Here is a 24,053-nt window from a genome sequence, read left to right on the forward strand (position 1 = left end):
TCAGTTTAAGGAGTTATTTATTCAAACACTTATTCAGAAGCTGAAAAAATTTCAGGCTTGGAGATGCATTATTTTATGGATTGAATTTAAAACTACAGCTGACTTCACACTGAGGTATAGGTCCTGGTTTAAAGAATGAGAGGCAGACTATACTTTTTCCTGACATTTTTGATTGGATTAACATTGGATACAAATGCAACTGTTCTGTATCTCTGAACACAGACATTTTTCAGAAGGATAAAAATGCATGCTGTTTAAATATTAGTTATCCATGTCAAATGTTCCTTTTGTACATGTTCTCCCAGTATATTGGCATTATCCTGGTTTAACTTACTGCATTTCTACTCGAGGAATCCAAAAACCATTATTTGCCGGCTTCAGTTTTTTAACATTGATAGTTTTGTCACGTCATTCATTACACCCTTCTGCTTCTCTTTGGGAAACATTACTCCACTGGAAAGGAGCAATAGGATTTCATGACAGCAGCACGTTAGCCAAGACAATCGATTACAGCTGTAATTTCTCACAGATGTTTTAACCCGGCAGGTTTAAATTGATATCCAAGTAAGTTTTAAGAGACTTCAAGGAATGGAGGTGCATTGCCACTTTACATAGGCTTGTCTTCCTGACAGTACAACATATTATCTGTAAGGAAGCACCATATGGCTTCAACTCAAATGAGACAGCACCACTGTGTACTAGATGAATTTCTCTGAAGCTGAGCAGCAAAACTATAATGCACCATGCTAAAGTGCATATGTGAGGAAACCAAGAGTGTTATAAACACAGGTGACAGCCTGGCAGGCTTTTCTGGAAGTATCACCTGTCCTCTCAAGATGATGCATGATGAATAGATATTGGCTGTACTCATTCTTCATTACTTAGTGCTTGGTGGTGTTTATGCTGCTTATGCTTGGGTTATGCTACTTGTGCTAGGGTTCTTTGGTAATACAATTAATAATGTCAGTTTTGACCTCCAAAGATCTGTGCAGTAAATAATATTCCTTTATTTTAGCTGGTTAACTCTAATTTAGTGGGAAATGCATGTATTATAGAGAAGGTTTCTTAAAAGTTGTGTTTCCCACTGGGCTGTTGCAACAGTTGACATATGGCCTCATGTTATGTGTAAAAGTTAGCACTGCACAAAACCCACTCCAACTCACATGAAAACTATTAACAGTTGGCTTAAATGAGGAATCTTACAAAGGAATTCAAGTACAGGCATTTTTCCTGAGGTCATGGAGGGATTTGAGTTTTGCTAATGTTATTCAGTAAGTTGCTTGTGCCTTGGCTTTTGCAAACTGATGCATTACCACTTTTCACCAAAATATCCTAGCATTTGATATTTTGCTGAAATATCTGTGGAAAATTTTGTCAAAGTGGGTTATGGTGTAATGCTTCCACTGGGAAGTAAAGTTTAAGAGAAGGAACAAAATGGGTTTCTTATATGAGACAACTTTTCTTTTCAAAATGCAAATAGCAAGGTCACTAAGGGCAAGTTTAACACTTATTTCTTTTAGGCCTATCTGGTGACACTTTTGCAATGGGAGGCGTTTCCAGGTAAGACATTCCTGCTGTTGCAAAAATAAGATTTTCTTGAGGTACTATTGAAATCATGCTGTTTCTTTAACCCAACTGTTGGCTGCTGGTTGATTAATTTTGACTTCTGATGTCTTTTTTTCCCCTCATTTTTACTGTACACTAGAAGTGTTTGTTTTGTTGTTGTTGTTGGATTTTTTTTAAAGTCTATATCAACTGTGATATCTCAAGTGCTAGGGCAACATTTTCCAGTACACTGAACTTAAAATTTTACAACTGGAGGTGAAAGCTGATCCAGCACTCAGGCTGTCAGCTACCCAGTCCCAACACAACACACTGTCAAACAACTCTAATTTATGCAACCTTTGTGAGGTATGATAGGAAAATAGCTCCCTGACATATCTGTTACCATCATTCTCCTTCATCACTGATATCACCTGTGAAAACATAGTCCAGAACTTCAGTGCTCCCACCTTCTGTACAGAACTGATGCTAATTCCATTTGCAGAGCAGGGAGACGTGGAGAAAAAAAAATTCTAAAAGCAGTGAGTGTTCTCTCCTTTGCTGGAGTATTTATTGAGAAAATGGTGTAATTATCTAGTGTGTTAAAGCAGAAGTATAACTTCAAGTTGTTAACAATAAGAACTGAATATTAGGGTACCGAAGATCTGACTTTGACGGTTGTCCTACAGGTCTGGCCAAGTTCATCTGTTCTCTGCTGAACATCCTAATGTGGTCCAGAATCTTTTAAGCTTTCTTGTTCCCCTGCAGCCACTGGAGCAAAAGACCTCAGTGCTCTTCTGAACAGCTCAATCATAAGAAGGCTTAGGCAGTATGGAAAGGAAAACGGATCTGGTAAAGCAAAAAAAAGTGGTTTATGCCCTTAGTGAATGCTAGTGATTCACCTCAAACACTGTGTAGATTTCATGCTACCTGTTAAAAAACAGCTGTAAAATATACTAAGTTCATTGGTGAATAAACAAAAGTCACACAAAGTAGAATTACAAGATAAAATTTAATAAAAATTTATGCATGTTCATGGGGGTTTTTTATCATAGTGCCAAACTGACCTTGGTTTTCATTGCCACAGGTTGAATAAACAGATATTGATGTAGAAGCAAGGATAAAAAGATACAGGCAGTTTTCCATTTAGATGGTATATTGTTGTTTTCTGCTTATAGTAGCATAAATTCTTATGAAGACTCTTTGACTTCATTTCTCAAGAGAGGAAAAAAAAATATGCCTTTATTTAAAATACTTGATATACAGAAAACAAAACCAGATTGTTGACTCGGTCCATGATGTGATTATTATTTACTCTAGGCATTGTTTTACTAATAATTCTAAAATCTTTGAAGTGCCTTGTTCAGGTTAGATGTGTTTTAATTGCACAGAATAATCTTAATAAGAATGTGTTAATCATCTTTTAATGTCAAAAACTAAGTATAATTAATAATGACTTCAGGTATAGCAATGAAGCTTTGTGATATCAGAATGTATATTTTCCTTTTCTTCTACTTTGTTAGTTGGAGGTCAGCACTAACAGAGACTATATTTGAAATTGTGTCCTCAGTCCTGGAAAGAAATTCAACAATTTTTTTTTCCATAAAAATAAGAGCGCTAGCTCAACAGCACTGACTGCCTCAGTAGGTCAAGAAAAGAGCAGAACCGTCTGTCACAATAATTCCCACACAAACAGTGAGGAGCCAGAACTCTTCCTGTAGGTCTATATTTTTATGACCATCCTGTGTGAAATGCTTCATGCTCTAAGATAATATACTGGGCAAGCACAGTGACTAATAGCTGCAGTTTTGGGATAATTTTTGATTTATTTTGACTCATTTTGAAAGGTGTTATAAAGGTGCTCAATTTTAATGTTTTGGGTTGGAGTTTGCTCATTTGGCTTCTCATTTTCTAATAAATTTCTTTTTCTTATGCAGCTTCTTTCAGTTGACTTCCAAAAAGATAAACATTTATGTTGGATATCTAAAGTGATGATAACGTGTCTTCAGTACTAATGCATTGATTGCCATGACAATTGCAGAAATTGATCATGAGGTCTGTAAATTAAGATAACGTATTAATGGTACTCATTTGCTTTGGCTTTTAGACTTGTGAAGATGAATAAATTTCTCCACTGAATTCCAAATAACAATATCTGTCTGCACTCTTGAGAAGTAACAGTTTCAGCAAGAAACAGTGGTCGTGTAGGCAGAGATCCCCCGGTCTTGCAAGCTGACAGAATTTTCTGCCTGATATTTGTTTATCCATACATTCATGGCTGAATGAAATATATTTTAAATTATGCCATTTTCCTGAGTATTGAAAACACATAGAGGTTGTCTCACACATTTACAGCTAACATGTCTCATGGTTATTAAAAAAAAAGTAATCTGTAATCTGCCCTATTAGGCCAAATATTGCCTAGGTATTTTGGTTAATTTGCAGCTATCACTGTTAGCAAAAAAGAATCATTTAAAGAGAGTTTAGATGGGCTGATCAAATAAACAGTGTAAAATAAATAGTTGCACAGATTTCTTTAATCTGTTACCCCTTCCTACTGCCCCTCTCTTTCCAGTTCCTTGAGGTTCATTCCATCTTTTCTTTTTTTTTCCTTACATTTATTTATGGTTTTCTCCACCAGTCTCTCTTCTCCTTTGCATTGCTCAGGTTTCCTCCAAGGACAGCCTTCCTGTGTTTAATCATATTTTCAGGGCACACGCTCTCAACATATACATTGAGAAACAGAAAAGCATAATTTACTGTCACTGTCTCTGCAGGCTGTATGAGTTGCATTTTCACATTGCCATTTATGTTTTTAAACCCCTCAGATTCATCTCCACTCCCTTTAGGATCCCTGGCACAGCAGAAGAATGGGATTATTCAAGGAACTTCAATCCATGTTAAAAGTGGAGATAAACACAAAACATTTCTGTTGAGGGCCAAGAAAGTATAGAGTAGAGAAATTCAAAGGAGGGAGTCAGGCTGAGGAGGCAAACACCAAGAACCAACCAAAACCCCATAAATGGTCTGATTGAGAGGTTTAAGAGTTCCCTGCATCATGCCTGTGGCTGCATTTTCAGATAGTTCACTAACACATACATTCCATCTGGAATGGGAGCTTGTTCTCACCAGTATCTTTAACTTTTTTCACACCAACTTTTCACAAGGAAAATACTTCTTGTGCTCCCTCATCTGTGATGCAGCAAAAAAGCAAGTGGTAAATAGAGCGTGACACATAGTCCAAAATAGTTTCCAATGAAAAATGTTTACACTATGAAGGGTTAAAATATCTCATTTCTACACCTCTGTCCCAAACAGTACCATTATCTGTCTTTCTCTTCTATATATTCCTTCTTTTTATTCCTCTGCTTTATTTAGGTTTCCAGTCCTATTCAAGGTGGAAAACACTCCTAACTGGGAAGCTGATGTGAACAGACATTTCACAAGACTATACAAGGGGAAAGAGCTGTAGCAGGTAGGAAAAACAAAGTGTAATACAATGCTAAAAAATATCTTTTGTTCACACAGTTTAAAACACAATGAAATCAGTATATGGCAATTTTATAGAAAAATCACCTATAACTACCATTATGTTTTACAGTGTTTTTCAGTATTTTTATTTTTATTCTTCTGAGGGGGGATTGCAATCTTCTTCTGATCATCGAAAAGTATTTCCATTCTACTGTTGTTCACTTTAAATACATTTCACTGCTCAGGCCTTTAAGTAGCTCAGTAAAACGTTTCAGATCTGAACTCTGTCACTCCATTGACTGAACTTTGCAATTTAAAACTAATGTGCTGTTGCACTGTCTACAGGCACTCTTAATGGACAACTTTAACATTGTTTAGATGCTAGGTAATTTGTTACAACCTGAATTTCCTCTTCTACTTAATGGCTGAAAGTTAAATGTTTGCCATCCAAACCAGTGGTCTGTTGAACATTGATCCATGTGAGAACAGTGAACCTATGTCTCTGCAAATTTGTAAGTCATCTAAGAGGCAAAGCAAAGCTGACCTCGTAATGTCAAATCCCATTTAGAGCTGGCGAATAGGTTGGAAAGAAGGTACTTGATATCTTTTGAGCAGTATTAAAAATACACCACTGTGCAGAAGGATGAAAGCCTCAGTAAATTAATGTAGGGAGTCTGGCCTTTCCAAATAATTTATAGTTGAATTTTGTCTTTTAGGAGGAATGGGATGCAGTTAATAAGTGTTGTGACTTCAGTAAACAGTTTCTGAGCACACAGGCTTCCAGATAAGTGCTAGAAGCTGTAGCTTTGCCATTCTGTATACAACCTTTTATTTTAAATTGTCTTTCCTTAAACCTCGTTAGTAATTTCTTTCTAACTTCATTTAAAAGTGTTAACTCACACCACTTAGTTAAAGCATCCATTTGGAGTTGAAATAAATATCTAACTGCATTTTACTAAAATAGGAAGTTTTCATTTAGTCTATATTTTACTTAAATTCTTCTTATTTACTGGTTCGAGGACACAGGAGTACCTAGGCATAGACTCATGAGGCTGGGGCTGATGTCCCTCTCCTGACTAGTGTATCCATTTCTCTGCCAGCTGTCTGTATTGTCCCCACTCAATAAATTCACTCTCCTGGATGTCAGCTATGAAACTTTTAGGGCTTCCAGACTTGCCCCTTTAAGATCTTACACAGCTTGCAATTTGCTGCATAATTTACTGGATAGCTATCCACTTTATTTGGCTAAACCAGGAGGCATTGTTGCTGTTTAACATTCATTTTTGCATAATGGGAATTAAATTTTTAAGGACTTTTAAAAACAGAAAAGCTTAATAACTGAAAATGAAAATGTTTAGGCAGTAAAGCTTTTGCTTATAGGGTTTGCAAAGGCTCTGAGCAAATGCAAGAAAAACCTGCATCAACTCTCTTTCCAGAGTGTCACTGCACTCTTTTAAACACATATATGCTGGTAACACCCAGGGCAGGATTTGAATTGGAAATCAAAAGTTCTTTTGAAGGGCAATAGCAATTTATCAGAATTGTCAGAGACCAGTGAAGAGGATGCTTGCTGGATATAAAAACAAGATGTGACTCTGATGGTTGTGTGTGCTAATATATTTATGAATTTGGGCAGAAAGATGATCGGACACTTCATCTGTGCCTAATGCAATTTCATGCAGATTCTCACCAGTTGTGACCTCTTTGCATTGCTCCAGAATGTTATGCCTGAAATAGCTTGCCCTCTTCATCCCAGTATTTTTTATTAGGCTTCTGCTGTGGCCAAAACCTACAAAATCTAACTATGCAGCCTGTGGAGTGCAATGCTTTCTGAGGAATTTAAATGGAGCCAAAAACCAGGCTCCAATTAGACAGCTTGCTACATTCTCACCATGGAGAGGAGACAGCATGTAAACTACCCATATGCATTAATTATAATCTCCTCCCCTGCTTTCCATTTTTCAGCTTGCCAACTCTCTCTCCCCAAAATGAATTCTCCTGCCCTTTCTTTGTGGCTAAGATTAGGAGGTTTTGCCCTCTGAAATTAAAAGGAGATGGGCACAGCCAAAAAAGGCTGGTCTGTGGGGATCCAATCAGGCTGGTGGATGTGTTTTTTTGTTGGTTTGGTGGGGGGTTTTTTTGGTTTTTGGTGGGGTTTTTTTTTTTTTTTGTTGGTTTTTTTTTTTTTTTTTTTTTTTTTTTTTTTGTTTTGTTTTGTTTTGTTTTGTTTTGTTCTGTTTTGCTTTTTCACTGAGTCATCGGTGGTTAAGAGTGACAGTGGGGAACAATTAGTGTTTTCATAAAACTTAGACCTAGGGCTGAGGAGAGAGCAGGAAGCAATATATCTGTGGTGAGTAAGCCTCAAGAGCCATAATTTCCCTGTTTGTTTCAGTTCAGATGAGTGCCACCCTGTTGTTTGTTTTGTGAACTGTTTAATAAACTGTAATGTTTATTAACGGTAATCCATTAAGATCATCTCCTTTGAGACCTTTTCTGTACAGTCAGTGCTCTGCACTTCAATGAGGAGCCCAGTTTTATTTTTCTCTTGTTTCTTGTTTTGCACCAATTCAGAAACTTTAATAATTTTATCTGAACTTTTATGCCATGCTGCATAGAGAAAGAGATCTTAAAGCTGTTTAGGCAACCTCTGCCAGCTTCAGACTTGTCAAAGAGAACAATAATGAAGTCCAGAATATGTGAATGTGAGCCCCATCGTCTGAAATTGTAACAGCTCAATTTCCTTGCTAGGATATGGGAAAATTAGCTGTGCTATGTCATGTGGTGGATCAAGGTGGGAGGTAGCACAGGTGGTCATAACAACTGCAAAGGTTTTATTACAGAAGGCTCTGCTCATTTTTAATAAAATTGTCCTTGAAACCCAGCTAGCCAGAAATTAATAGGAAGCTTGCAATGACTTTTTTTTTTTTCCTCAGGATAGCAACTCTGAAATTTCACATAGTGAAAACCACTTATCAGTGCATCTAAACCGAGTTTTATTTTAAAATACAGTTTTTAATTAAAGTTTGCAATTCTGAGCCTGCTGCTAGTACCTGATATCTTGCTAAAGGTCACAGCACTGGTGGCATTAATGGCATGAGAGCTTGATATAGGAGATTATGGATGTTCAAATTGCCTTTCAGTGCAGGTTTATCATTAGGAGGGGCTGCAGGCATTCCTGGCTGAGGGGAGGTTTAGTGATGGAACTGAGGTGCTTGTTCTTTGGGATGGCTGTTGTCACAGGAACCAGGTCTTTTCCCAGGGTGGGTGTGAGCAGGGAAGGGGCAAATGCTTGTCCATGGTCTCAGGTCCCTCCTTTGAGGAGGGTGTTGCTCCAGCAGCCCCAGCAGAGGTGTGGTGGGCAGGCTGGGGATGGCGACTGGGGGGCAGTCATTCCCTAAGCCCTGGAGATAACAGGGGCACAAACACCCCCTCCCTGCCCAAGCTTTATGAGCTGTCCTTACCAAGAGCAGGAGCTGCCTCATGCGCCTCGTGTCACTCACTCCTCGGGTGACAAAAGTGACTTTGCCTGTACTGCTGGAAAACCTTGAACTGGATTGGTTCCAGTTGTATCTTGAGATGTAAACAGAAGATCCTTGAGCTGCTTTACTGCAGCTGACAGCAATACAGGGGGACTGTGGAGCTTTGGGCACTTGCCAGAGGAGAGAGGAGTTGCAACTATTCTCGGAGTGGCATTGCAGAGAGCTAAGGAGAAGCAAATTCAAAGTGGAAGCTATGAAAGGACCTCACCAAGTGAGGCAGTAGATGTTTTTTTTGCTGGGGGAGGCTGGCATGGCTGTATTCTGAGCTCCTGAGGCAGCCCAGTGTCACACCTCCTGCCTCTGGAGCATATCTGAAGTAAAGCAGAGTGATGAACTTTGCACAGCAACGTGAGTAACTTTGGTGCTGCCTGAGCCAGCAACCTGAAGCTGCTGCTGTGCAGGGCAGGCAAAGGACAAGACTTGAAAATCCTCCAGTTTGGCTTGAAGGAAGATGCTAAGGAGGCCTTAGAGCCAATGTTCTCCAGCAGTAAGCACTAGACTAAGCTGTCTGCAAACAACCCCAAGGATAGATTGGGCACAGCCTTATTACTCTGGTCATAACTCTGAATTACTATTACTTTAAAAATATATTGGTCCAGTGAAAGCTGAAATTAAGTGGAACATATTGCCACTGGCCTCAGGGATCTGGCATGGAACCACCACTGAAAGCAGAAATGATCATTTGCAAACAGAACAGAAACCAGTACTCTGAGAGTCAGAGGCACTCACTTCAGAACATCTGCCAGATGAGCCATGGCATAAGCTGCAGCCTCAGATTATATGTGTTGGGCTGTTGGGTTTTGTTGCTATTTTCTTTTAAAATTGCTTTTGGTCTCATATAAAGCCGTGCTTTGCCAAAGAATGCTGAGGGTGAAGATCCAGATGAAGTAATTATGTCTAGCACAGGGTCTCTGAGAGAATATATTTCCAAACTTGTGTTATCAATACAAATGCGAGTTAGCCATAGCAGATTTTTCTAAGTACAAAGGTGGGCAGGATGCTTCAGAAAATAAACAAATAAATAAAAGGGCACATTTAAAAGGTTTTTGTTAAGGAATGCAAAATCTGAGCCATGGCTTCAGCCATATTGAGGAAACCACCATGCGAAAAAATACTACCTGCAATTGTTAAAAGTAGCTATAGAGTGAGATTTTTAAAATAGGCTCTCTGTTTGCTTTTCTTGCATAGAGAAAAAACTGTTTGTTATAAACAATTATTCTTATTTTTATGAAGTATCCTGTCTGTAAGAAGATAAACCAAGTAAACTTTCTAATTTGGAGCCTTGGGAACTACAAAGAAGTCATCTATGGAAATTGGTGGTGACAAACAGAGGCCTTAGGTAGGTCACAAATGATACCAAAAAGGGACTTTTGTCATTGCAGAGAAATTCTTGCTCAGGCAGAAGAGGTTATGTCAGTGTAAGGCAAAATGGGAGGGAAGCAAAGGTCCTTGTACCCAAGACGGTTTTATATGGGCAATAACCTCCCCTTGATGAGCTGGCTGAGCCTGGGGACGTGATTTATCTGGTGCTAATGAGCTTTCTGCTGCCTCCAAACACCTGAGAGGACACAGGGTGTCTCAGAGATTAGCTGACTACAGTTAGGAACTTGCTTTCTTGTGCTGGAGACTTTTTATTATGCTGACTGCCATTAGGGCTGTGTTTGGTTGAGGAAGGTGGAGGAAGTGGAAAACTGTTATTCTAAGAAGATCTTTGTGCAGAGGTCTGTGTTAGAGGTTCAAGGCCAAGCAATACATCTTAGAAACTGAATGAGTTTCTCAACACAGCTTTTGTGTTTCTCAGCAGCCAGGAAAACAACCTAAGGATAATGGCTTTTGAGAAAGGTAAAGACTAAATAACTTTCGGTTTTCTCATTAAAATCTTCTCATTATTTAGAAAGATATTCGCCTAAGACAGCAAAACACTGTTTTGTACTTCAGACTTCCTCTGAACTTGGGCCTCTGAAAAGTTTATACTGTTAAGCAGACAGAAAGAACAAAAAAATGGAAGGAACTGCTTGCTCCAGCTAACAAAGCAGGAATTAAATCCAGGCTGCATTATTCCCCCACCCTAAATGCAGCCTGAGGATGCTGATTTGGCCAGAACCAGACTACTCTGTATTAGTGAGTGACACATAGTCTTTATACTTTTGAAAAAAAGTACAGCCACTGATAAGCCTCTCGATATGCCTTGTCCTTTCAACAACAAAGTTAACCAGTGGAGGAGGCTTTGCATGTAAATGAGGTTCTCTTCAGGTTTCAAATCTAATCAAAGTGGAATTCAACTTTCTTCTAAAGGATATGCAAAACCAGTTGGTCAAACATCCTTCAACCTCTTAAGTTTATCACCAGCCTGACGTCAGTCTGGAAATCCCAACTTTCTTAAGAGATGATAAATGTTATCTGCCAATCTCTTCCACTGAATAAACTCTGTTTGATCTGCATTAATCACACTTGGCAGAAGCTGTTCAAGCCTGCTAGCAGCAATCCTGGTGAACAGCTTGGCATCATTGCTTAATAATGAAGTGGAACAGTATGAAAAAAACCATGAAGGAGCCTCCTTTTCATTGCCACCCCAAAGTTAATGAAACACACATTAAAATGTATGGTTTGAAATATTCAATAGATCTGAAAGTGTCTTCTTGTAATCATATTATTGCTCTCAAGGGCAAAACATAACCCTTTCTTTTTCCCTTTTCTGGTATAATGCTATGTGTCAGAAGTCCACAGAAAGAGAAATACCAGATACTTCTGTAATTTTTGATACTTTTTATCATTTTAATAAATGAGTGTTCAATGTCCTGAATTAATCTTCACAAATTTTGCCCAAGAATGTTTGAGTCGTTATCACTTTCACTCCAAGATGACCAAGCACATTTCAGAGCTCCGCAATTCCTGCCATTTTCCTTAGTAAGGAGAGGGAGCCTGGGACAGGTCTGTGCATCACTTCAGCACAGCAAACCCTATTTTAGGGTGGTCTCTGGATATTTAAGCAGTGACTGGAACACATGCTGAGTGTTTCCACAAAAATGCTCTGTCTGCTTGAAGGTTCTCATCCAGCAAATGCTTCAAAACCTCTTTTCAGTGACTTTGCTTGGGTGTGTGGCTGCACTAAACTCAGTGCTGACCTGGGGAAAGTCTAGCACAGAAATAAGGAATTGATAGAAACATCCATTAGAAATAGATGAATAGAGAAATGTGCTCCTGGGGGGGTCACATAGCCCCTGCCTTCGTTTGGAATAAATGGGAAGAGGGAGTAATAAAGAAAGTGAGTAGAGAGGGAAGTACAGAAAGTGGAGTCACAGCACTGAAAAATGAGATATAAAAATGGAAGAGAAAGGAACAGAGGAGACAAAGTGAAAACAGTGAAAGCATTTAGTTTGCTTGTGGCTAGATGGGGAACATAATGTTTCTTAAGAAGGCAAAGATCTTCTCCAAAACCTTCCATACAGTTTCTGGGTGTGCGGGGCCTGCTAAGCAATTACTCACAATGTTCTACTGAGGAATCTATCTTGTAAAAAAGAACATTGGCAAAACTAGTGTGATTGACAAAGGAAAAAAACAATTAACTTTCCCTCCTAAAAAAGATAGTAAACTTCTCCAGAGACCTTAAAAATATTTGCTTGTTAGGAGAGGGTAGGGATGTAAGGATAACATGGCTGATCTTTATAAGTGTTCATTCATCTCAGCTGAAGCCTTGAATTTTTGAGACTAAAAGACAATTTAAACACCGTTTTTTTCAAAATATCATCATCATCATTTTGTGATCCTCTGGGCCTTTTCCTAAACTTTTATTTCTGAAGGCCGAAGTTGCTTTAAAACATGTTAATAAGTTTTTAAAAAATGCATATTTCATCCCAGTATTTCAACAGATTTAGTGAATCCATCCTGGTAAAATATAAACTTCTTCCTCTAGCTTATAATAGCTACTACTACTGGGATTTTTCTAATTAAAAACTGTGTAATTTGAATCCTGAGAGACGCATGCCCTCTGAAATCATGTAACATTACAGTTAAAGTAACAATGAACCTTCTTTTTCACAGGAATTCTTTGCCTTGCACAAAAGTTTATTACAGAAGGAAAAGGCTTACAATGAATAAAAATTTAAGAAATAAGGGCATAAACATACATTAGGTAAGATATTAGCATGATGTATGACATTTTTTTCTGAAGTTTGTATATTCAGACAAAGAAATTAAGAAGGAATTAATTAAGTTATCACATTTTGGAAGATATTTCTAAATACTTCAGTTTATTTGTGGCCACAGAAGCTACTTTCATTCTTAAAACAAACAAGTTAATTACTGAAATTTCACTTTGATGATTGAACTTTCACATTAGACACTTAGAAATTTATGAAAATATTTAATTAATTACTAGTGGGCCAAAATATTTCCTATTACTGGTAACATGTGTTTTCTTACTTGCAGACACCTGCACTAATGTCTCATAAATTTACAGGGATTTGCTACATATTCATCTCCCTGGAAATACACTTTTGGGTATGCCCACAAATAACTTACATTTTAAATTCTATTTCATTAAAGAATTGCAGTATCCATATGGCAATATATATGTAATGCATACTATATTAATTCAAATTACTCTCCCTTCTCTAAGCAACTGTCAGGTTAATGAGACATCACAAATAAAGTGCAATCTGAAAAAAAAAAATATCTCACCTATAATTGCCCAAAGCATGCATTCTCTCTCCAAGCTTCATTTTCACTGCATGTGTAATGTTTTTAAAGTGGTGTTGAATGTAATGTCTTTTGCTCTGAACACTCTTCACTTCCTGGCTCAAGTTTTCTTCTTGATATAAGAGGGAAAAGTTGAAATTGCTTCTAGACATGTAGGGAGAGCACTAGAATACAGATTAAATTCTTTACAAGGTTTTGATAAGTCAGAGTCCACTATCTCACAAGCAGTTAGGCTAATCAGTAATGAGGAAATGTTAATTAATTCATGTACGTGTACTGGAGCATCCTTTTACAAACATATGTATAAATATACATTTATATATACATATTTATATTTATATAAATATATGAAGTGACTAAGGCCACATTCTTTTGTCTCTGTTACTCAAAGGAGCATTTTCTAAAGCCTCTACTGAAAACTGAATCTGACCACACAAAATAGGAAGAATATAATAACAAGAAAGAAATGTATGAAAGAAGACCTATGAAAAAACCATGGACCCAGAATAAGGGCCAGTGTGGGAACAAAATATATGGATAAAAACTTCAAAAGCATTTTATTGCTTTTGAGGTTCCAAAATGGTAGACTACACTGAATTGAATTTTACATCCATCTGCTGGAATATCTGCTCTCAGACACATTTTAAACCCAGGAGTCTAAAAGCAACTATTGCCCAAATGCATTTTTGTTAGGAGCTTTTGTATCTAAATGTAGATGATGAAACAAAGAGTAATTTATAATGGCATGATATATACATATTGGTAACCACAGTGTCTCAAATTCTTTTTTCTTTTAATGTTTTTTGGGGGTTTGTGTAAATGGTAAGGTTCCTGCAATTTCAGTTCCCTTAAAAGAACTGTATGGTTGGGAAAGGATAATTTATGAGCAGCAGTGCTGTTTTGGAAACATACAGCTTTTAGAATCAATCTGAATTTTTCAGATAAATGGCAAAAATTGTATTGAGTGATATAGAAAACAGAAGACCTTTTCAAAGGTTAATGTAAATAGCAGGAAACCACTTAGACCATTCTTTTTTATTATTATTTTTTTATTAAGATTAAAGGACTTACTGCTGTTCTGAAGTGAAACTTCAGTACCCTGGGGAAGGAAAAAACTTTGCTTAGGAATTCAGGTACTGCTTAAAGACACATGCTCCTTGGTGTAAAATATCTGAAGATACTGCTACATGCAAGGTGGTTGGCAAGTTGTAAATCTTTCCTTGCTTCAACATAGATTTTATTAGCCATGTTTATTATTATTATACTATAGTCAAAATGGTTATTATTTATGAATAAATTCACTTAGCAAATCCAAATTAAAATGGTAAATACTCTTCTTTCTTTCAAAACATCTCATCATTGCAGGATAGACAGGACTGTGAAGGACCTGCAGATTAGAAGGTGATCTCAGGATAATGAACAATGAATGCATGTGCATGCTGGCTAGATGGACTTGATCAAGATGTTATAAACTTAATTGTCAAGGAAGTGTAAAAGTGATGAAAACACACTTCTGAAGATGGCTCACCAGGATTTCTGGTAAGCACATTTTTTGGCTTCATTTTCTGCTGTAATCTTTGGCGTGGACAACCAAATCATTCCCCAGATTTTAACTTCACGACTACAGGCAGCTGGAATGCTGAGGAAAATGCATTTATCTTCCCAAGGGAAGAAACCAGGAATTGCCAATGGGAGCTCGAGGGCTACCAGTCTGAATTTTCCTCCTGTATGGGTTTGACTCCCTGGGTAACCTGCCAGGTCTCTCTCCTCACCTCTTTTTCTCAAGTCTCAGGTTTGCTGTTGGTGCTCTCTTGTGCTTGTTAAAACCCTGTCACTCCTGGTGACCACGGTTGTGTTTTTACTGTAAACTTATCTAGAACTTTTGATGCAACTTGAAGTGTAAACAAGGAAACAAATAAACAAATAAATCTGGTCAGAGTGATGGCAGATTTACTTGTCTTTCAGGTAGCTGACAGTGACTCATTTCTTTCCAAATAAATGCCAGCTTTCTTTGAGCAAACCCACATCAGAGTAGATGAAATGACATGAGAACCTTTAAAAAACCCAAGCATAGCATAAAAATGCATTGTCACTGAAAAATCCCAATTAAAAATGAAAAAGAAACAGACATAGTATACTTGAGGTATTGGATCACATATGCTGCAGATAAAACTAACAAAGCATCACCTGACTTGTAGAACAGAAAAAGAAACCTTGTTTGAACATAAACAAATGAATCTGACAGGTGTATTTTTGGCCTGTTTTTAGAGGAATAGAAAGGTAGACAGCTGACTACAGCAAATTAATTCAGAAGCAATGCTTAGAATCATTACTCCTGATAATTAGAAACAATTGCAATTTTTTTTTCAATATTGAGATATAATGACAAGCACCCGGGAGTAATATTTTTTCCTTTTCTTTGACACATGAGAAATTTTTAACTTTTATTTTAACAGTGAGAGTTACAATATGGAATCTTGAATTTGGAAGAACATGGATTTGAACATGTTTTGTGCAGTTTTAATATTTCTTTTAATACAAATAGCCAAGATTCTTTTACCTCTTGGTTTAACCCTTACATAAGGTCATGGGTCTTACTTGCAATTATTTTGTACCTTTATTACTTAAGGAAAAAAAAAAAAAAACCATCAAAATGTGAGTGTGTCAGAGTTCTGATGGTGAACACAGGGACCTGTCTTAGCAGTGTTATATCTTTGTAAAAATGCTTGCCAAAAAGGTGTGGCAATACTTCCACATCAGATTTCTTAGTCAACACAGATTCCCTTTAAGAACTTTGGCTACTATTTCTTCAGAGAGGTGATTTGATTGCTTATAGGCCTAGGAGTTCACACAGCAGATCTTCCTCTGTTTTTACTCATGGGATTTTCAAACACTCCCCAGTTTTCTGGAGATAAACTAGACAGACATATGTAAGCTAATTTGATTATTTGTTATGACAAGGTTAATTTGATTATTATGACTTTGAGGTTTTAAAATCCAACTCTGTCATCATTATCTTTCCAGGTGATGCTTTTTTCCTGAAAATTTCAAAAATAGAACCAGGCCAGGGTTAACTGTATGTTTGACTTCCCACAGTGTTTATTCCAAGGTATCTCACTCAGGCATCTGACCACCAGCAATCTCCTTTATCCCTGTGGCCTTCATCCCTTGCTGTGAAGATGAGTTTATGCATTAAAACCCTTGCCATAATCAGCTTAACAACTCTGAATTTAAGTTACTGTTTGCAGTTGCTGTTGTCTCTCGGGGCTGACAGAGTTAATGGCAGCCTTCATAAAACTCACCAGCGTTTTTCCTGTAAGGAAATAATAACTACAAAGAAAAAAACAGTGAAGCTAAGAACAAGATGATTAAACAAGCATCTTTAAACAAGGCATGATACATAGCAGGTAATAGCTGTGAAACAATTGAGACCTTGTTTCCTGCTTTGTCTTCAGATACGTGTCCTGCTGTGAGCTCGTGGCTAATTGTTTAAAAAATTTCTCTCCACCTTCTTCCTTTATTTTTTTTTAATTCCTTCTGTATTCATGACCAGTAACAGCTACTCCTTCACACTGGTACAAGCAGTCAAGTCTGAACAAGTAGCAGACTGATTCATTCCTTGTAGTCCTTATCCTTAAAGTCCTTATAGCAATGGACACAGAGAAGTTTCATCTTTAACTGCATTTGTGGAAAAGAGAATCAAATTTTCCATTATGTAATTGCACCTGAGCTCTTTAATAGAGACAATGAAAGGAGCATACATTTGTTATTGACTGGGGAAGGAAAGCTAAATGCTCTGCCATCTGGGGATTTTATCGAGCAGCACTTTGAAATATTCTAAAATGAAAGTGAGCAGCCTGATCCATGTGCTGGCAAAGGAGAGAATGATTTGAATTAAATTTGCTACTCTGGGTTCTAAGACAGTATTGGTCATCATAACCTTGGAGGTAAAAGAGGTATAATTGCTTTCCTGCAATTATAGGTGGAGTTCATACAGAAATAGTTCCTAAAAAGACAAAGGAAGTCAACCAACAGCCAACTATTGCAAGCCAAATTATCTGCCCATAGAAATAGATACAACCCCATTGACACTAGAGGAGTTTTATCCACTTACAATAGCAAAGATCTGCCTCCTTACTGAGGTTTGTTGTTGTACACAGTCTGCCCCAGGGTCACTCTGTAATTACTATAGAAAATAGTGTACTCACTTGATAACTTCTTCGAGCAGAAAAGCAATTAGCCTGCCAAGTGACTTGATGTTCCTAAGAAGGTACTGGAGTTTTGGAGGCTGGAGGTTTTAGCAGAATTAAGTGGAAGAGGGAAAAATCTGGCTGGCAGAGTACAAAGGAGAGTCTGGCTAGGGAGAGAGAGATGGCCACTTCAGGAATTACAGCTCCCAATGAAAGCTCAGAGCTTTGATGCAACACCATACTCAGAAAAATACTTTGCTGACAGCTAATGGCACAGGGTCCTTGCAATAGTGGGAAAAACACCTGGAGATTCTGCCTGAACAATTTCTCCAGAGTATTCTAGGCTGGTGAGCAATAGCCACATTCTACAAGACCAGTTGTCACATCTTTCTGACCTAAAATATTATTGGTGCAAAAAGGAAAGAGATCTTTCTGTGCAGAAGCATTATTATTATTTTATTAATATCATAGATAATGTGTAAAATGCTGCTTGACCAGTACTTCAACCAAATCTGAGTTTGCTGGATTAGGATGGTGCTGGTGAAATCTTAGTTTATTTGGCACAAATGCAGAGATGGAAATGTTAGTGGATATCTCAGATTGTTGCAGTATTGTTATCACAATAGCACAAAGTATTATTTTGTTATGGAAATCAAGACAATTTCTCTCAAACAGAAAATAGATGCAACACATGATGGACTCTGCAATGTCTGAAAAAACTGCTTAGGCAGTTGGGAATTGAAGAATAAATTAAAGTGCAGCAACCCTAAAGAATAATAACCATTTTTTGACTCTATTAGAGGGGAAAATGATTTTGCAAAGTGTGATTTACCTGGTTCCATAGAGCAGCCTGTATTGCAAGCCCCTGTTGCATTTTCTGTTTTCTTTATAACTCTCAAAAAACAATTTTGAATCAATATGATGTGGAATATTGGAATGTCAGTATCTATTGAAAATGAACTGGTTTATGCTGATCTGATCTAATTAAAATCAATGCAGATATCTTTAGAAAAATATTTTCTTTTGGGGATGAAGCCATATAGGGTTATTTGGTAAATAAAATACTCCCAATTGTCTGCTTTTTTAGAGAAAATGTTTATGTGATTGAATCTCTGTTTATCGATAGCTAATGTTCTTTTTTATTCCATGCAGACTAGATTTAAAATGAAAATACTATTAATTCACAATAGAATTTATTTTAAGAGATGGAACTGTATGTATATAAATATGTAAAATTGTTTTTTTCAGACCTGCACATTACTGACATTAGTTGGAACAAATAGAAGGCTAAGTCCACATATGCATCAAAACAAGCCCAGTGATTTACAAGAGGGTGAGATTGTGAAGTTTATGTTTCTAGATGCAGGAGAAATAGTAAGATTGTATTTCCCCATCTACTTTCAAAAAATGAAAACAAAACACCAGCCACAAACTTATTTTAAAATCCCAGTTAAGTTCCTAGAAAGCTTCTACCACCCTGATTTGAGTTTTGTAAAAGTCATTGAAATTCAAAAGAAAGTAAATCTGTGCAATGCAATGCCTTTGAGGAGACAAGGAATGCAGACTAGGTATGAGGAAAAGGAGGGTTATTTTTTTCTTCAGATTAGAATGCACATTATCTAAGTTCATAAATTCTTCTTGAAACTTTCACTTTTTAAGGTAGAAAAAAGGGAGGGGTGGGAAACAGTTGGAAGTTGATATTTTTTGAGGGAAACTTTTAAAAATTGTTTTCATTTTCATTTTCATAAAACTTTCATTTTAAAAGAAGAAATATACTTTCTGTATTCTAGAAAGTAAATTCTGGTTTAATTTAAGTGGCCATCAAGCAGTTTCAAGACAGAATTCACTTCATGAATCATCTGAGAGGATGTTTGACATCAGGAGATCTCACTGCTCTTCAGAGACTGCAGCTGGTAGGAGGCTCCATGAGAGAGCAAGAGAAACAGGAGTTCAAAAATGTAGAATGTCTTATATGCACCAATGATTTTATCCTTTCCTATTTTCTAGCTTTTGTTGGGACAAAATCCTGCAGATTCATGTGCAGGGATCCTACAGATCTCACCTAAAAGAGTGAAATCTCCAAAGTAAGGAGAACACTTACAGGTAAAGTTTTATAATAGGTGCATATTTTTGAGCATGTATCACTTTTCAGGGATATGAGATATAAGAACAAATGTAATGAACTAGTTAAGTTCAAGTGTAAGCCTGTCATTGCTGCAAGCTGGGAGTAAGAGTTGTAGCCAGCAGAGTTCAGTCTGCAAGTATTTGACATCCATATGCAATGTCAAATAATTTTCTAGGGCCAGATAGTCATGAATAAAAGTTCATAGATTAATTCCACAGTTTTCTCTGCTACAATTTTTAATGAGTTCTCTCACTTAGAGATTTACATAAGGCAGCCTGTTAAAAATTAAATTGAGATGCTTCCACCATAAATCTGAACATGTTGTAACATCAAACTCTACTTGGGCAAAGTAAACTTTTAGAGGGTTTTTTTTAGCAACATTTAGCTTTTTGCATGGTTTTTGGAATGCAATTTAATGAAAGTTTTTGATCTTGTAAAGGTTCTTTAGATACCTTGAAGAAAATTTTTCTTTCAGTCTACACTCTGCTGTAATGACTGTAATGACATTGCATTTGTCCCTCAGCCCCTTTCACTCCAGTATAAAACATTTAGTGGTGAGGCTTGTACAAGGTAGGCTGTGCACATTCACGGGTAAAAACAGTTTTAGTGCAATTAAGTCAGCTAATTGTGAGAGCACAACTTGGAGTAATGCTTGTCCTGTCACTGTAGAAAACTGTACCCAAGGGGAAAAATGTCATGGGCTTATCAGAGGTGACTTCTGATACAAGGAGTTTTGTCTACTTTCTTTATTTCCACCTATGGAAGTTTCACAAGTTCACCCTCTTGTAAATCACTGGGCTTGTTTTGATGCATGCTCTGCTTTGGATTGCATTTACATCAGCTTTTCTTCTCTCATTCCTTCTCATTCTTCTCATTCCACATGCACTCCCAAATTACCCATCCTGACAGCTGTTTGCAGTGAGCCAGCATCACAGTTTTAATGAGCTGGTTTGTGAAATTTACTTTTTTTTTTTCTCTGAAGACATATCAGGCATTGCAGACCTCTAATTAGTGGTACTTATAGTTAAAGTTCAATAGTCAAGTCTTTTGAGGCATTAAGAGATTATATTCTTTAATAGCTCTGAAATTAATGAAAAACATCCTTTTTGCTTCTAATTTCTCAGCTTTACCGATATCAGAATATAATTTTGTGTCATGGAATGTGTGCATTATGTCTTCAAGAGGCTGTACTGTGCATTGGCATGTCACCAGAACAGGGAAAAAGCTCTTGTCTATCAAAGAACAATGAAACCCAAAAAATTGAGTGAATCAAAATGAATGTGTGTGTGTGTTTGTTTCTATAAAGGAGAACTTCTACTTTTTTTATCCTTGGCTATGATCTTGCAATAGATCAAGTTGTCCCTTCTCTTTCATTTGACTGACAGCAGAGCCAACACTTGCTGAAACTTTTTTTTCATTCCTCACGTTTCCTTTCACCTTTTTTTTTAACTTCATTTTTCTCTCTTCCTCTCCAGAGATCTATCACAGCAGCATGGAGCTCCCAAGTGTAATCTTTGATTTGTTTGGCAGTGTATGTCTAAATCAAAGAGAAGGGGCAGAAAAGTATCCTGACTGATGTGCAACCTTATAATGATTTTCTTCCATAATCCCTCACAGTGTCATTCAAGGAAAAGCCAAATAATTACTCTAAAACAAGACCTCAGAGTTCTGCATGTCAAAAGCTCATTCCATATCTCAGCTGCAAGAAATAGTCTATCTTGACAAACAGTCAGTCAATTAAAGAAAAAACAAACAACCAAACAACTCAAAATCCATAATGAGAAGGAGCCAAAAACATGAAAAATTCCTTAACAAATCAGTGATCCCAGCTAGTTGGAGGAGTCATAAAAATTGATCCCAGACACCCCAAATATTCCTTTCTGTGATTAATGTGTTAGAGTAAAAGTCAATGAAGACTGCCTTGAGTTACTTTCCCACCAAATTAAGGGTATTGAGTTGTCAATACACCTCAGGCTTTACAGATCTTATCAGATGTAGCTAAAATCTGCAGTGTAAGAGCATTTTTTCCTACTGTAGTGTTCAATTGAAGAGCAATTTCAAGTGTTTGTTGTCAACATCAAAAACATCCAGCAAATTTTAGGCTCTTTTTCTTCAATTGAGTTGTTTTGTAATTATGAAGTATATTCATTTATCTGTAAGGTTTGGAATTCTACTTCCAACTTTCCTCTTTACTAGATATATAACTTTGCTTACCCTATTGCAGCATATTTTGTCATATTTAAAGAAGAACCCCTCAGTCCTTGAGTGCAGCTCTCCCAGGTTTTAAGCAAGTATAAAGGATACATCCCGGTGCGTCTGCATGGTCTGCACTCTTGTGATAAACTTATGGCAGAAGAAAAGGTGTCAACATGTGCATTTCTTCAAAGGTGAATTCATTTTTTCTCTATGAGTTCTTCACAATTTTTTAAATGTACTTTTGTCTTTGGCCATGTACCCTGCTGGACAGCCTCAAGTGCCACAGAAGAACACTTGTAAGCTGAGCCATAAATCCCCAAATGCCCATTTCAGTCTGAAGACACCCTTGGCACCCAAACTTTTATCTTCTAAACTGTTTGAGTTCTGTGAACATCCAGCAGCACAGCCATCACGCCTGAGCTAATGGCAACAATTTCATGCCCTAGGACCATTTTCTACGCTTTGAGAAGTTTGTTCTGTTGGGCAAATTCAGAGTATTGCCTTTGCAATTGCAGCAGTGACAGGTACCTCAAAACTGTAACCAGAGGAAATTACAACAGTCTCTAATTTTTGAGCAACTTAACACATCTCCCATCTAGGAAAGATTTCCTCTCTTAAATATCATCTCATATTGCTTTCCTACCAGATAATCATCCTCATTAATAATTAGAATCATAGTTGTCTTCATTTCCCCTTTATTGTCTGTTTGGATATTGTCTGAATCTTGGATATTTTTTAGTATGGTGGCAACAAAGTGTTTCTTTGCCTCAGACCAGTGAACATCTCTCTGCATAGAGCATCACACAGGAAGGGCAAAGCTATGGACTTACGCTACTTGTGACCAAGGAAGATCAAGAATTGTACTTTTACTCTCAGGTAATTTTATCTTGGCATAACTCTAGGGTAGCAATAACAAGTTGTGTTGTTATTTTATTGTCCTAAAACTCAGTCATCCTCCTCAAAAATTCACTTGGTGTGAATTCCACATGCAGGAATGCATTTCCTATATAGGTTATAAAACTATAGCCCTGGATCAACATTTCAAATGCACATTTCTTTTGGGAGCACTTGTGCTGTTTGGGGTGTTGTGAATCTCCCTGTGAGTTGGAAGTCTCATTGTCTTTGTTCACTTAGGAGAGATTACTGGCCCTAAGCTGAATTTATGAGCACACAATTTGGCACTAGCTTGCTCTGGCCTTTTATTTGCACACATTCACTGTAAATGCAATCAGAAACCCAGATTGCTGAATTAAGGACATGGCCATCATTTCTGCCAGACTTGATTGGGCTGTATTAAATAATTATGCAAGCATGAAAAAATAGCCATAGAGACAGTGGTGAAAGACCTCAAGGTACCAAAGGAATAAAAGTTAATTTCATTCTCTTTTCTATTAGAATATCCAGAAATATTCCGAAATTCTTTACGGAATCATTAAATACATGCTTATTTTATGTCCCTATACCATTTAAAATTATACAATAATATAATTAGCAGTTATTATTTTTTTTCATGGTGTGTATATGTGAGCTGGACTTTGCAGTTATTAGTAATTCAGCTGGTGTGTAAAATTATAGAAGACTGAATAAAAATAGAATCCAGCTTGTTTAATGCTTTTTGTATTCAAATCATCCCAAAGTAGTATATAGAATATGTTGTTGTTAAGTATCATTAAAGACTTTTCATTAACTAGGAAAAACTTTTAGATGGCTTCAAAGATAATTGAGAAGAAGTTTCTTAACATAAGACTAAAAAGTAAAAGCACTCTCAAACAAATTTATCCTACAGAGAAAAACCTTGGGGGAGAACTGACTTTTGTCCTCTCTTGGTCAATAGATGCTATTAACTCTCTAAAATCATATTAAGCAATATTTTAGGGAACTGGCTTAAATCCACAAGAGGAATAAAAAAGAATGAAGGCAGATATTTATTCTGAAATTTCATACTGTTGCAACTGCATTTCAGAGGCTGATGATAGACCATGAGCATGTTATTATTCACTTTGGTCAGACAGCAAGGGTTAAGATAGGAATATCATCCCAGGCATTAGCCATTAATCTGGGTATCTCATTGCTTTACTAAGGTTTAGGTTATACAGATAATAACTCCAGGCCATATTCTGACACCTTTATTCATGCTGAATGGCATCTGAGGCAGCATCAGGTCCCACAAAAATCAGAGGGTTATTTACAGGAAAATGCATTAGTCAATGTAGCAGAATATTGTCCTTTGGCAACATCTGCAGATGGAATTGTGCTGTAAAACATTATTGCACCAGCCAGAGCAGGGTGTCA

General features: G+C 37.0%; 1 long non-coding RNA gene across 1 annotated transcript; it reads left to right on the plus strand.

Annotated features, from left to right (window-relative positions):
- Positions 1–2,244: 2,244 nt before the first annotated feature.
- On the plus strand, positions 2,245–23,068 carry LOC135295644 (uncharacterized). Its single transcript, XR_010357782.1, has 11 exons — positions 2,245–2,394; positions 3,066–3,259; positions 4,921–5,017; positions 12,594–12,684; positions 14,308–14,383; positions 14,616–14,789; positions 18,689–18,773; positions 19,231–19,353; positions 19,448–19,543; positions 21,790–21,952; positions 22,533–23,068. It is a non-coding gene; the product is annotated as an uncharacterized LOC135295644 (long non-coding RNA).
- The last annotated feature ends 985 nt before the right edge of the window (positions 23,069–24,053 follow it).

This window comes from Passer domesticus, chromosome 2 (genome assembly GCF_036417665.1).
Source record: "Passer domesticus isolate bPasDom1 chromosome 2, bPasDom1.hap1, whole genome shotgun sequence".
Lineage (NCBI taxonomy): Eukaryota > Metazoa > Chordata > Aves > Passeriformes > Passeridae > Passer > Passer domesticus.